The sequence below is a fragment of the Balaenoptera physalus genome (assembly GCF_965194825.1).
Source record: "Balaenoptera physalus genome assembly, chromosome: 7".
NCBI lineage: Eukaryota > Metazoa > Chordata > Mammalia > Artiodactyla > Balaenopteridae > Balaenoptera > Balaenoptera physalus.
In genome coordinates, this window is record NC_138886.1 from 7,578,075 (window position 1) to 7,591,139 (window position 13,065).

Genomic DNA, 13,065 nt, shown 5'->3' on the forward strand with positions numbered 1-13,065 from the left:
TCCAGATTCTTCTCTCACCTCAGTCGTCGTCCTCCTCCCAATGCACTGACCCCTCCCATCTTCACCTCTCTCCCTCCCCAGTCCACCCAGTGGTCCAGCCTGTCACTGACTCCCTTGCCCCAGGTTTCTCCCATCACTCCTGCCTGAAAAAACCCTACAGCCATCTTGCTTTGGGACACGTTAAGACTGCTGCACACTCCTGATCTCCACTCTCCACTGGACTTTCACTGAGCCCAACAATCCAGTTTCCCTGTGCTCCTGCCCCCGCTCCTCAGTGGCATTTCACATGCCCAGGTCTTCTGAAGCCCTCACTCCACTCCCTCTCCCCCAGTGAAAATCTTCCTACCTTTTTTGGAAAAAGAGAAGCCATCACCTGAGAACTCTTATTCCAGCCTCCAAACCTTCCACACCCTGCGACCAAGCTGGCCTCTGCTCTCACGGCCTATTACCATGGAAGAGGCACCCCTTCCTCATAACAGAACCATCCTTGGACTCCAAAAGCCATTCCCTTGCCCTTCCTGGATCACCAACACCCGTCTCTTCTGGATCCTTCCTTCAACATTCCAAAGGACTTGAATCTCCCCCAACTTAAAATGTGAATACAGGGACTTCCCTGGTGGTCCAGTGGTTAAGACTCCACACTCCTAATGCAGGGGGCCCTGGTTTGATCCCTGGTCAGGGAACTAAATCCCACATGCCACAACTAAGATCCCGCATGCCGCAGCTAAGACCTGGTGCAGCCAAATAAATAAACAAATATTTTAAAAATATATATGAATACAGTCAGCTCCCTGCCTGTGCTTTGCTCCCGGTCTCATTTCCTCACCTTCATTCACTGATTGACACACACCAAAGCTGCTCCAGCCAAACTGCTCCCGTCAAGACCGGCATCCTCCTGGCCCCTCATCCAAGAGGGCTCCCTCCAGCAGTTGACCTCATAGAGCACTCCGTCTTTCTGCAAAACTGACATGTGTCTCTGCTTCTCACCTGGACCCACATTCCATCTGTCTAAAACAGAACCCCAGTCTTTCCCCCAAACCTGCTCCCACTCCGGTGGCCTCCCTCAAGCTGGGGACCTGATGACAAGTGCCTCTCTCTCAGCCCACTCCATCTCCTCATCCTGGCTAGACCATCTCAGTGTCTCCTGCACGTGGCCACTTGCGTGGCCCAGGGCATCAGCACCACTCACCTGGGCTACAGCACCTCCCAGTACTCACCCCCGCCCCCGAGGCTTTCTCCCTGGAAACTGTTCTTCACTCAGTGGTGCTTTCTCAACTGCATGGTGTTACACCCTTTGAGGGCTGCCATTGCCCTCAGCATAGAGCTCAAACCCCTCAAGGGACAAGGAGGCCCTTCATGGCCTGCCCGGTGCTTCTCCAACTCCTCTGACCTCCCCTCCCCTATCTCCTGCTCCAGCCAAATTGGACTATGTACAGTTTCCAGAACACTTCATGCTTGAAGACCTTCCCACATCCTTTTTTTTTTTTTTTTTTTTTTAATTCCTCTGCTTGAACTGGGCCAACTTCTACAGGCCCTCTGGAAAGCCTTCCCTGATGTCATGTCAGGGGGACCTACTCCTACAGGGAATCCTATATAATTCCATTCATTCAGCAAATATTTATTGAGCACACGCTATGTGCAGGTAGAATTCTAGGTACTGGGGATACAGAGGTACAGACAGTCTCCGTTCCTAAGTTGCTCACATTCTGATGAGGGAAGACAGACAGGAAACAAGCAAACTGATAAATTAATAGATAACTTCGAAGAACAGTAAATGCTATGAACAAAATAAAACAAGGTAATGAGAACAGAGAGTAGCTGAGGGTGGGAGGCAACATTGAATAGAGGGGTCAGTGAAGACATTTCAGAGCATAAGGGGAGCCAGCCAAGAGCAGATCTGGGGAAGAGTGTTCCAGATGGAGGGAACAGGTGGGAACAAGCAAGGAGGCCAGGGTGGCTGGAGCAAAGTGAGCAAGGGGAGTGTGGTAAGAGGTGAGGACCACTTAGGGCCTTAAAACTATGGCAGGATTTTGGATTCTTTTAAAAATTGCAACAGGAAGACATTGGAGGGGGTAAGCAGAGGACTGACAGGATTTCTCTTAAAAAGATCGCTCTGGGGCTTCCCTGGTGGCGCAGTGGTTAAGAATCTGCCTGCCAATGCAGGGGACACGGGTTCAAGCCCTGGTCTGGGAAGATCCCACATGCCGCGGAGCAACGAAGCCCGTGCACCACAACTACTGAGCCTGCGCGTCTGGAGCCTGTGCTCCGCAACGGGAGAGGCTGCGACAGTGAGAGGCCCGCGCACCGCGATGAAGAATGGCCCCCGCTCTCCACAACTGGAGAAAGCCCTCGCGCAGAAACGAGGACCCAACACAGCCAAAAATAAATAAATAAATAAATTTATAAAAAAAAAAGATTGCTCTGGCTGCAGCTCAGAGGGTGGACCACGGGGGCAAGGATGAAAGCCCAGGAGAGCCTGGTACCGGGAGAGATGACAGTGGGCCGGGCGCGCAGAGATGTAACGGAGGCAGAGCCCACAGCCTTATGGGATTAGGTGTAAGAGATGGAGCGAGGAGTCAGGATGACTCACAGGGTTTGAAGTGGATTGGGCGGTGGGATAGGTTCTGAATGGGGAAGACCTGAGAAGGAGCAGGTAGAATGTGAAATCAGGTTCTGCGTTGGACCTTATTTTGAGCTGCCTTTTAGACTCGCAAGTGGAAAGATCACATGCCACGTCTGCCAGCTGTGAGTTCTGAGGCAGGGACCCGTCCGCCGCCTTCACCATTTTATACCAGCCCTAGAGCAGGGCCAGCCGGGCATTGGCTGGGCTCTCAATAGAAACATGATGAGGTCATAAGAACCTACTGTATGGCACAGGGAACTCTACTCAATACTCTGTAATGACCTATATGGGAACAGAATCTAAAAAAGAGTGGATATATGCATATGTATAGCTGAATCACTTTGCTGCACAGCAGAAACTAACAACATTGTAAATCAACAATACTCCAATAAAAATTAATTAAAAAAAAGAAATATTATGAGGTCACTGACTAGGGTGGGCTGACCAAGCACCTGTGCTCCTACTTACACTCATTTCTTTGCCCCCACATATAATAATACGACATACTCTGCAAAGGTAATATTGCGCCAAACCCGCCGAAATTCTAAAGCAGTGGTTCTCAAAACATGGTCCCTGGACCAGCCAGCAGCAGCCTCACCTGGAAATTGTTAGAAACGCAGATTCCTAAGCCCCTCCCCATATCTACTGAATCAGAAACTCTGGGAGTGGAAGTTAAACCAACAAGCCTTTCAGGTGATTTTGATGCCAGCTCAAGTTTGAAGCTGCTATTCTATGGGCCTAAGGCCTCATTCTAGGGGTCACGTAGGACACGTGCGTAGAAAAAAATGATTGTTTTGGGTCCATCTGGCTGAACAGGACCCAGACCACCCTGGACCAACACATAGTTGGGCTCTGGATTTCCCTCCCCACAGCAGCTTCACTCCCGTCCCTCAGCCATTGTAGTTCTGGCCAAAGCCAGGTGGTGGCGCCAGTGCCTCAGGCTCCACCCTGGCTTCCGGAAACAGAGACCCTGGAAGAATTGTCCCCCTCCCCGCCACCTTCTTCTCCCCTCTGGGAGCCTCAGCTCCAAGGTCTGCCTACGGGCAAGGACCCTGAAGACTGACCTTCATCAGGGAGAGGGGCCCTGAGGTTGGCACACCCAAGGTGAAGGCCAACCCCCTCTTCCTGGAGGTTAGGAAGGTGGGCTAGAGGAGCCCCCTAGGTCAGAGAGAAATTAGGGGTGTCTGGCCTGTGGGACTTGAGGGTCAGGAGCCCTGGCAGGTGGCTGTGGTCCAGTGGACCCTGGTCACACCCCCATTAACCCTCCGCCTTCGCTGCCCAACCTAACGCGAGGTCCCAGGTGCTGCTTCCCTGCCAATGGGTGGGGGCAGCCTAAAAGTACCCCAGGGTCCACACAGAGCCCCAGGGTTGTGGGTCCTCACAGCCTGGCAGCCAAGCAGGATGGGAACGGGGGGCCCACGGCAGAGGGGATGCATGGGTGGAGCTCTTACCAGCTGCGAGCTTCACATCTCCTGGGTTGGGGGCTCTCTGGGCCCCTGTCCTGCTTTGTGGCCAAGGGAGCCCAGGATCCTGGCCAGAGCAGGAGCCCACACCCCGCTCCTGGTCCTGGTGCAGCTCGGCAGATGGGGGTCCAGGAGCCCCAGTAGGCTCCCTCCTATCTCAAGTTCCAAGCCCGGTTCCAAGCGGACCCAGGGCTGAGAGCCAAAGTCTTGCCCCCCATCTGCTCCCCTGCCCCTCATCTTTCCTATCTGAGGGGAGACTGAGACCCCCAAATTCCAGCTGGAGTCACCACTCCGCTTAGACCTAGCATATCTTGGTCTCTGCTCGAGGAATCTGCCCACGCCCCCTCATCTCCCAGGGTCCCACCCAATGCCCACCCCACCCCAAAGGACCACCCTCTCGCTCTTGGCCATGCCCTCCTCTCCCAGGAGCCCAGATGTGGAGCTGTCCTCCTCTGAGGCTCTGCCTCTGTCCTCAAGAGGCTGGGTCCAGGCCAGCTGTTTTCCCCGTGCAGCCAGCTGTTTTGCCCATCAGGAAGCAGCCCTGGCTCCTCTGCTAAAATCGTGGCAGTCCTGCTGGGCCAGGGCCCGGGAGCTGTTAACTCCTCTGGGACCAGGCAGCCCCTTCCCCTCCCAGCCTCACCCCTTCTGCCTTCCTCTGACCTGCAGGAGTAGCGTGTCGCAACACTTCTAGAAACCCCCAAGCAGACCAAGCATTGCTATCCCCACCCCCACTCAGCAACTGCTAACCCACAGCCCCTCCCTCCCCTCAACAGAGCCTTGTCCTCAGGTGACCCCAGGTGAGAGGAGGGTTCAAAAGGATAAATGTTACCCCATTCAGAATAATAACAGTAATAGCTATCATTAACTGTCTGCTGTGTGCCAGGCATCGTGCTAAGTGCTTGAAATGTATTACCTACCTTAGTTTTCACAACAACACTGTGAAGCAGGGAATATCTTCATCTTATAGATGAGAAAACGGAGGCATCGCGAAGCTAAATCACTTGCCCAAGCCCACACGGAACTGCGGTTTGAAACCAAAACCGGGCTGCCTGCCTCTCTCTGGCCGGCCCTGGTGGTCCCGGAATCCCTGTTGGTGTTGCTATTTAAGTTTCCCCGAGCTTCTCACCCCAGGCTTTCTCTCTCTGATCTGGGCCTCAGTAGCGCCATCTGTGAAATGGGAAGCTGACGGGTGGAATTACCACCACCACCCGCTCCGTGGGCTGAGTCCGGAGTAGTGCCAGGCTCTGCGCTCAGCACCTTCCAAGTACTTATTAGCGGATCATTCCTCTCGGTGGCGGCGGTCAGCCTGGGCTAAGATCCCAGCTCTGCTGCTTCCTGGCAGCCTAGTTTTGGGCAAGGGACTTTACCTCTCGGAATCTCAGTATCCAAAGCTAGAAAATGGATAGAAGAACAATATCTACTGCGTCCTTGATTTTGTTGTGAAAAGGATGAGATAATGCAGGTAAAGCGGTTAGCCGGTACCTGACACAGAGAGAGTCGGTGAGAAATGTTGCCCCTTTACTATCACAACTATAAACGACAATCCGGAAGGATCTGAGTGGCCCACCCACCATTGTGCGCCCCCATGCCCAGCACGGAGCTGGCACATAGGAGGGCTCTGTCATTTCTTGTGAATGAATGCACCCTGGTCCAGTGATGCCCACGCGAGAGCAAAAGGCTGCGAGAGGGGGCACAGCTTATCCAGATCACACAGTTAGCGGGGTAGAGCAGTGGGAATCCCAAAGCGCCCTGCTCTTAACTCTTCCTGAGCCCGGAACCTGGTCTATCGGGAAGGGGAGGAGAGACAAGGGAACAGGGACAAACCCAGGGCTGAGACGGCCCAGAAGGTGACTGGGCTGTGGCTGGGTGGGATCTCAGGGTCTGGGAATGACCCCTCAGGATGCAGTGACCCGTGCTCTCCCCCTCTGTCCCCTCCCCCCCGCCCACCATGGGTCAGCCCCCTGGTCCCAGCCTAGACATCTGGAACTGGGGCAGACAAAGGGCTGCGAGGAGGGACAATACCCTTCTGTCCATTTTCAGAGGCCGGGCCGGGCCTGGCCAGGGCTGGGGGCCGGAGCCCCGGCAAGGCGGTGCCAGGCCCCCCGTGGGCAGCGGACAATGTTGGCAGTGATGGAGAGGAGGCATTTCAAAGCGTTTTGTTCCCGCTGACCCCCTCCCCCCAACATCTCGCCCCAGCTCGGGGTGAGGCCCCAGCCCCACCCCCAGCCACCCAGGCCCCTGCTCCGGGCGGCTTGGGGACCGGCCACATTCTTGACCTCAGGGGAAAAGTTTAGACTCTTTGCGCCCTGGGCAACAATAACAATGTCACAGAACTGATTTAGGAGCAGCACTTACCATCACAAAGCGACAGACAAAGAGCCGGGGCTGAGAACGCTCCGGGCCTCTGGCCTACTCTTCCAACCGCTGCTCACTTCTCTCCTGGGCACGGCCTGGGCAGGACTGGGGGCCAGGGCCCGACCCTGGGCACAGAAAGCCAGGGCAGGACTCAAGGTGGGAAGGAGTGAAGGAGAAGAGACAGGGGATCCAACTGGGAATGAGGGGACCTGAGAGCTTTCCTGCTGAGAAAGCCCTTCCCCACTCTGGGCCTCAGTTTCTCTCTCTGTAACGAGGAGGCTAAACTATAAGGCTGAAAGCAAGAGGCTCCGATCCTGAAGGGTCTCAGTGACGATGATGATGACGATGATGAGAAGGATTTACCACTTCATTCTGGGCACTTCACAGGTGCCAGGCGCTGTGATCACTGACCCCTTTCTGCCTTAAGCCACCTTCCCCCCCCCTTTTTCTTTTTCTCTTTTTCTTTTTTTTTTTTTAACGACGGCAAACACTCAGGCAGCGTCCTCTGCCTCTTACTCTCCCAAGAGAAGAACGATTATCAATGGCAAATGGCAGTTGCAGAAGCAACACCAAGAGCAGGTTTCACACTCAGGCGAGGATGCTGTGCCTCCTCCTCGCGGTTTCCGGTGCTCTACATGTTCAGAGAAACTTTTCTAGTAACAAACTACAGACATGATTCCTGAAAGTAGAGTTTTTCATCCGCTTTTATCATTTAATTCTCACCAACCTCACAAAGCGGGTGTACCATTAACCCTAGTTTACAGTTGATAATTGAGGCTCAGAGAAGTTGAGTCACTTGTCCAGGGACACACAGCTTGGTGGTTATGGAGCCGAGACACGAGGCAAGGCTGGTTCTCTTCTGATTATAGATTATACTGCAGTGAGAAGGAGAGAGGGACAACGAGGCAGCTGGACCCTGCTGAGTCCTGGGTGGGAAGGCCTATCCTCCCAGCCAGAAGGCTATGAATAAATAAATGTCTGATTACCCCCCGGGGGAACTCCACCCTTGGAGCAGGTGCCTTTAAAAACTAGAAGGATTCTTGTCTGTGAGCAGAGGTTGGCCTGGGCAGACACCCAGATGCGGGGGCTGGACACAATGACCTCTAGTGGAGACCTCCTAGGAATTTAGATGCAGGATAGGAGAACATTTAAGGGCTCAGGGCACTGGAGCCAGGCTGTGAGTTCGAATCCCAGCTCTGACTTTTCCTGGCAGTGGGTCCACGGACAGTTACTTCTACTTTCTGTGCCTCAGTTTTCCAATCTGTAAAACTGAACCCACCTTTTAGGAGTGTGGAGACCATTCAGCGAAGTACATGCAAGGCCTTAGAACAGCACCTGACTCAGTGAGGGTTGCCTGTTTTTATTCAGGAAGGTGCCATGGCCAGGGCACCTCAAGGTGGGCACTCTGGGGACCCTGTAGCAGGTAGTCAGCTGTTGGCCTTGCTTTCCAAGGAGTGGTTGGGCTTTGATTACAGCATAAGGGACTACAGTTAGACCCTGAGATCTAAGGGGGCCACATTCTCTGGGATCTGTAAGGTCAAGGCCAAACCATGCCTTCTCATCAGAAGAGACTGTGGCTTCTCTGATGCCTGGGCAGGGGTTGCTTGGCCCTGGGCATGGTGCCTGGAGAGAGGATAGAAAGGGAAGGATACCCTGGGAGGTGCTATCCAGAGTCTGCCCTCCCCCAAGTGCCCCTGAAATCCAGAGGGACCAAACTGTATGTGGAGGGCGAAGGCAAGGTGGCCGAGCACAGCGCCCAGAGCACAAACAGTACTGCCCTTGGCGTCATAAGGGGGCCTGGTGGGTTTGAGTTCCAGTTCCACCAACTCGCTGTGTCACCCAGGATGAGTTGCTACCCCTCTCTGAGCTCATTCCAGAAGTCTTTTAGGATCCAAAGTGTTCAAAGGAGACCATCACAGGAGCCTCTGTGATTCCATAGGTCTTAAGCAAAAAGTTGGCTTGGAATCCACAAGTCTCACTCCCCAGACTCCAGCCCCTTCTGTCTCCCTTCATCCCCAGATCACCTCCAGCTCTCCTAATCATCCTTTTGGTTCCTCTCACCAAACTACAAGTGCCACACGCACCGCAGACAGAGGGCGAGACAGTCCGACAGAAAATGTCACAGATTTCTGGGGACACATAGGGAGCCCCAACAAAGCCTCCCGCTCCCTCACTGCCCGGCTGTGGGGCCAGAGGAGCACTCACCTGGGCAGAGCATCTTGGGGTCCCCTCGGCCCGGGAGGTGGATGGCACTGCTGGGGCCGTCTCTGGCACAAGGTGACTTCCCTACCCAGTTCCTGCTGCTGAGAAGGGCTGGTCAGGCAGGCCCTCAGGTGCTAGCCCGCCCTTCCTGGGCACAGATTTTCCTGGCATCTGCTGGGCAGGAAGGGCACTGGCTGAGGGTTGGGCAGGGGGGCAGGGAAAGATTGGGGCGAAGGTGTCTCCTGGAGGGCTTGTCCCCAGTCCCTAAACCCACTCCTTTTCTGGACACTGTGGGCTGAGGGTCCAGGAAGCCATGGGCCCTCGGGAACCAGGGGAGGGTTGACGGGGCGAGGTTGAGACGAGCCCAGTCCCCTGCCCCATCCTGCCCCCCGCCCCAGCAGGCCAGCACAGCCCAGGCTGAGGTGTTTGCTTTTCCTGTCTCCACACTGACTCCATTCAGAGAGGCCTTTCTCCACCCCGGGCCAGCGGCCAGGGAGCCGGGGCACCAGGGAGAGAGATCACCACCCCACCCTCCCGCCTTTGCAACCCCTTCTGCCATCTTCCCTTCAGGAACGTCAGCCTCCAGAGCTTCCTGGTTTGGGGGGGACTGCAGAAGTAGGGGGACTGTGGCAGGGGGCGCACCCTGGAGAAGAGGAAAAGAGGGAAACCAAATGGAGACGAGGGTGGTGGGGGAAGAGGGATGTGAAGTGAGGTCAGGAAAGAAGAGGAAGAGGGACAGGGCTGTAGGAGGGCCGGTGGGGAGAGCAGGGCTCCTAATGCAGGAGGCCCAGGCAGAGGTGGGCGGGACGGGGTGCACAGAGCCCGAGCCACGGGGCAGGGGGCTGGCATGGGAGGCAGGGAGCACCTTTACAGGCTGCCCCAGGGCCGCCCGCCTGGGCTCTGTGCCGTCGAGGCTGGGAGCTCCTGCCTGCCCCCTGAAGAGCAGCCTTCTCCTCGTCTCTGGGACCGGGGCCCAGGCGGGGCTGTGACCTGGTCTGGGGCCCGGGGAAGGAGGAGGGTGAAAAGTTTCCCCGAGTCAGAAGGCCGCGGGGGAGGCATCTCAGGGGGTCCTGCTCCTTGCTCTCTCTTGACTGTCATGTTGGTACATAAAGGGGGTAGAAAGGTCAGATGCGGTCTTTCATGCCCGTGGGAAAAACTCTGCCCATTTCCCTAATCCATATTTATTGGTGTGAGACAGTGGGGTGAGAGGAAGCCCCCTGCCCCCACCCGTCGCCCCGGCCAGGCCAGGTTAGCACTAAGAACAGGCTCCATGTCACCCAAATCCTACTCTTTGTCTCCAGATTGGCTCCAGAGTCCTCCCCCTTTCCTCCTCCCCTTTGCTCCCCCCACCCCCCTTTGGGGTTGCCAAGCAACCGTGGAAGGGTAGCTGAGATATTTTCTTTATTACAAGCAAAGGCAAGACAGCATCATGGCCCCAGGAGGGGAGCAGGGTAGGGGCTGGGGGAGAGGGCGTCTTGTGCTCTGGGGGGATCTCGCTACCTCAGTCTGCTCATGGGCATGGGCAGCGGGGAGACAGGGCCTCAGAGCCCAAGAGAAGGGGGAAGATGGGGAAGATGGAAGACAGTGATGGTGGTGGGCTGGGTGGGTGCACAAATGTTGACCCAGTCTACATCACGCTAGAAGAAGCAGCGGTGCCCAGAGACCCAGGCCAGAGCCCCTCACCTGTCACCCACCAGCTGTGCATCCTAGGCCAAGTCACTTCCCTTTTCTGGGCCTAAGTCTCCCCCTCGATAAAATGAGGATAATAACATGTATTATCTCATTTAGTGCTTACATTAACCCCATGAGACGTTTATTTTCCCCATTTTACGGGTTTAGGAACCTGAGGCTCAGAGACGTGACGTGATGTGCCTCGCAGGTAAGCGGCAGAGGTGAGATTCTTGAGCCCCAACCATTTTCTAATACCAGCTTTACTGAGATGTAATCCACATACCATACAATTCGCCCATTTAAAATGTACAATCTAATGGTTTTTAGTGTATTCAGAGTTGTGCAACCATCGCCACAATCAACTTTAGAACCTTTACATCACCCCCAAAAGAAACCCCATACCCGTTAGTTTTCACTCCCTGTTCCCCCCAAACGTCTCCTCCCTTCCTCCCTAAGCTACCATTTTTTGCTTTCTGTTTCTATAGATTTATCTATTCTGAATATTTCCATAGCTGGAATCAGACAATATGTCTGAGTCCCAGCTCCTAACTTCCAATGGCTCCAACATCACCGGGTGTTGGGAAAATAGACGTGTCAGATGGTGGATTGGGTACGAACATGGCCTTTGCTGATAGGCAGACTTGGATCTAAAACCTGGGCTCTCCTGGAGCCCGCGCGTTGCAAGTACTGAGCCCACGTGCTGCAACTACTGAAGCCTGCATGCCCAGAGCCCGTGCTCTTCAACAAGAGAAGCCACCGCAATGAGAAGCCCACGCACCGCAACGAAGAGTAGTCCCCCGCTCGCCACAACTAGAGAAAGCCCGTGTGCAGCAACGAAGACCCAACACAGCCAAAAATTTAAAAAAATATAAATAAAACCTGGGCTCTGCACCTGGGGGCAGTCACTTTCTCTCTCTGGGCCTCAGGTTCCTGGTCTGTACAATGGGAACAGTAACAGCGTTCCTCACGAAGCTGTCATGATCCACGAGAAGTGCTTAGCCCAGTGCCCAGGACTTAATATAAGGTCGTTTTGAACTGGATTACAATGACCCATGCATCTGCCCGTCTATTTATCCCTTTACCCAGGCATTTAATAAAAGTTAGCACCTTCTAAGGGTCTGGCATTCTTCTAGGTGCTGGGGACACAGCAATGAATAGGACATGATCCCTGCCCATGTAGGGCTTACATTCTAGTGGAGAGACAAATTCCACAGTGGGTAAATATCAGGCTTTCAGAGAGGGGTACGTGTAATAAAGACAATGGCACAGCATGATGGGATGAAGAATCCCAGGCGGGGGAGGAAGGCTTCCCTGCCCTTCCTTCACTCATCTCATGGAGAGGAACATCTTTTGTAAACGGAAATATACTATGCAGGGTGTAGGGGTTCTTAGGATCCCCTCTGAGTGGGGTCAGTGGCCTGGCTTTGTCATCTTCTGAGATTGGGGATGTATCAGGTTGTCAATTCATTTCCAAGGCAGGTTGCTCAGCTCGTCACCATGTAAGAGCACTGGATGCTCTTAGAGAACTCTGCACGGATGGGGCAGTGGGAGCCCCGAGCAGGCAAGGGCCTGGCCTGGGGAGACACACAGAGTCATAGCAGGGCTCTTTCCTCTCTCCCAGGCCACGGTGAAACCGGATGAACGGGAGCGTTTGGGGACAGGACTCCAGGGTGGGACATATCGGGATCAGAGATGCAGCCTGACTGACCTGTTGCCACAGCTGTTTCCTGTGCACCTGCCTGCCAAGCTCTGGTCATGAGCCTGCCTCTGAAGCACAGAATCGAGGCTGCAGCATGAAGGAAATCCCCTTTAGTGAGCACCTCACAGCAATGCGTCCAGCTCCATACTTAGAACCTCAGCTGAGTGGTTACATTAGGCACCCACAGTCAATTCTTTATTCATTTTCTCTTCTATTCAGCTGTCCCAATGTCTGCTTTTTCATCCATCTGTCTATCCATCCACCCATTCATTGAATTATGACTCCTATACAGCATTCATTCATTCATTCAACAGACAATTACTGAGCATATCCTTTGCGCCGGGCACAGTGTTTGGTCTAGTTCCTGGTCAGATGCCAGTCCTGGTAGGAACGGCATGCCTAACTGGCAGTGTGGGAGACTTTGCCACCTTCTTCCTGAGAGCTGGTCTTTCTTAACAAGGGAGAAGGAAGAGAGCAGAGGCTAGGAAGAGTTGAGTGCATGCCTGAGCCTGAACGTGTATATATGTGTCTGTATATGCTGGAAGATAATGATAAAACCTGACTGCAAGCAAATGCAAGGTATGTTTGGACCTTCCCAACACCACGACCATCTAATAACCATCTCTAGGGACACAGGACAGGCATGATGGCCCCATTTCACAGAGGCAATAACTAAGGTTCAGTCTACCGGAATTCACATGCCTGGAAGCCCGAGGCAGTGCTGCCTCTCCCAGCCGTTTTCCCACATCCTCCCCGTGGGAATGAATCGCTCAGTCTTCTATAATCCCAGAGAATTTTGCTAATGCTTCAGTTAAAGGGTTTTCCCGTGGCTCCGCTCCTTTCACTGGGGCTGGCTCCTTTTGCTGTGTGTCTGTCTGTCCACTGGTCCACTGGATGGATACTTTTAGACAGGCAACACCAGACTCTGTTCATCTTTCCCTTCCCCCTCCCCCCAGGCTCCAGCGTACACACAGTACAGCACAGGTGCTCACTAAATGTTAGTCATTAGTAACAAGACTGTCAAAAACACAGTTGGGGACTCTGCTCTGCCA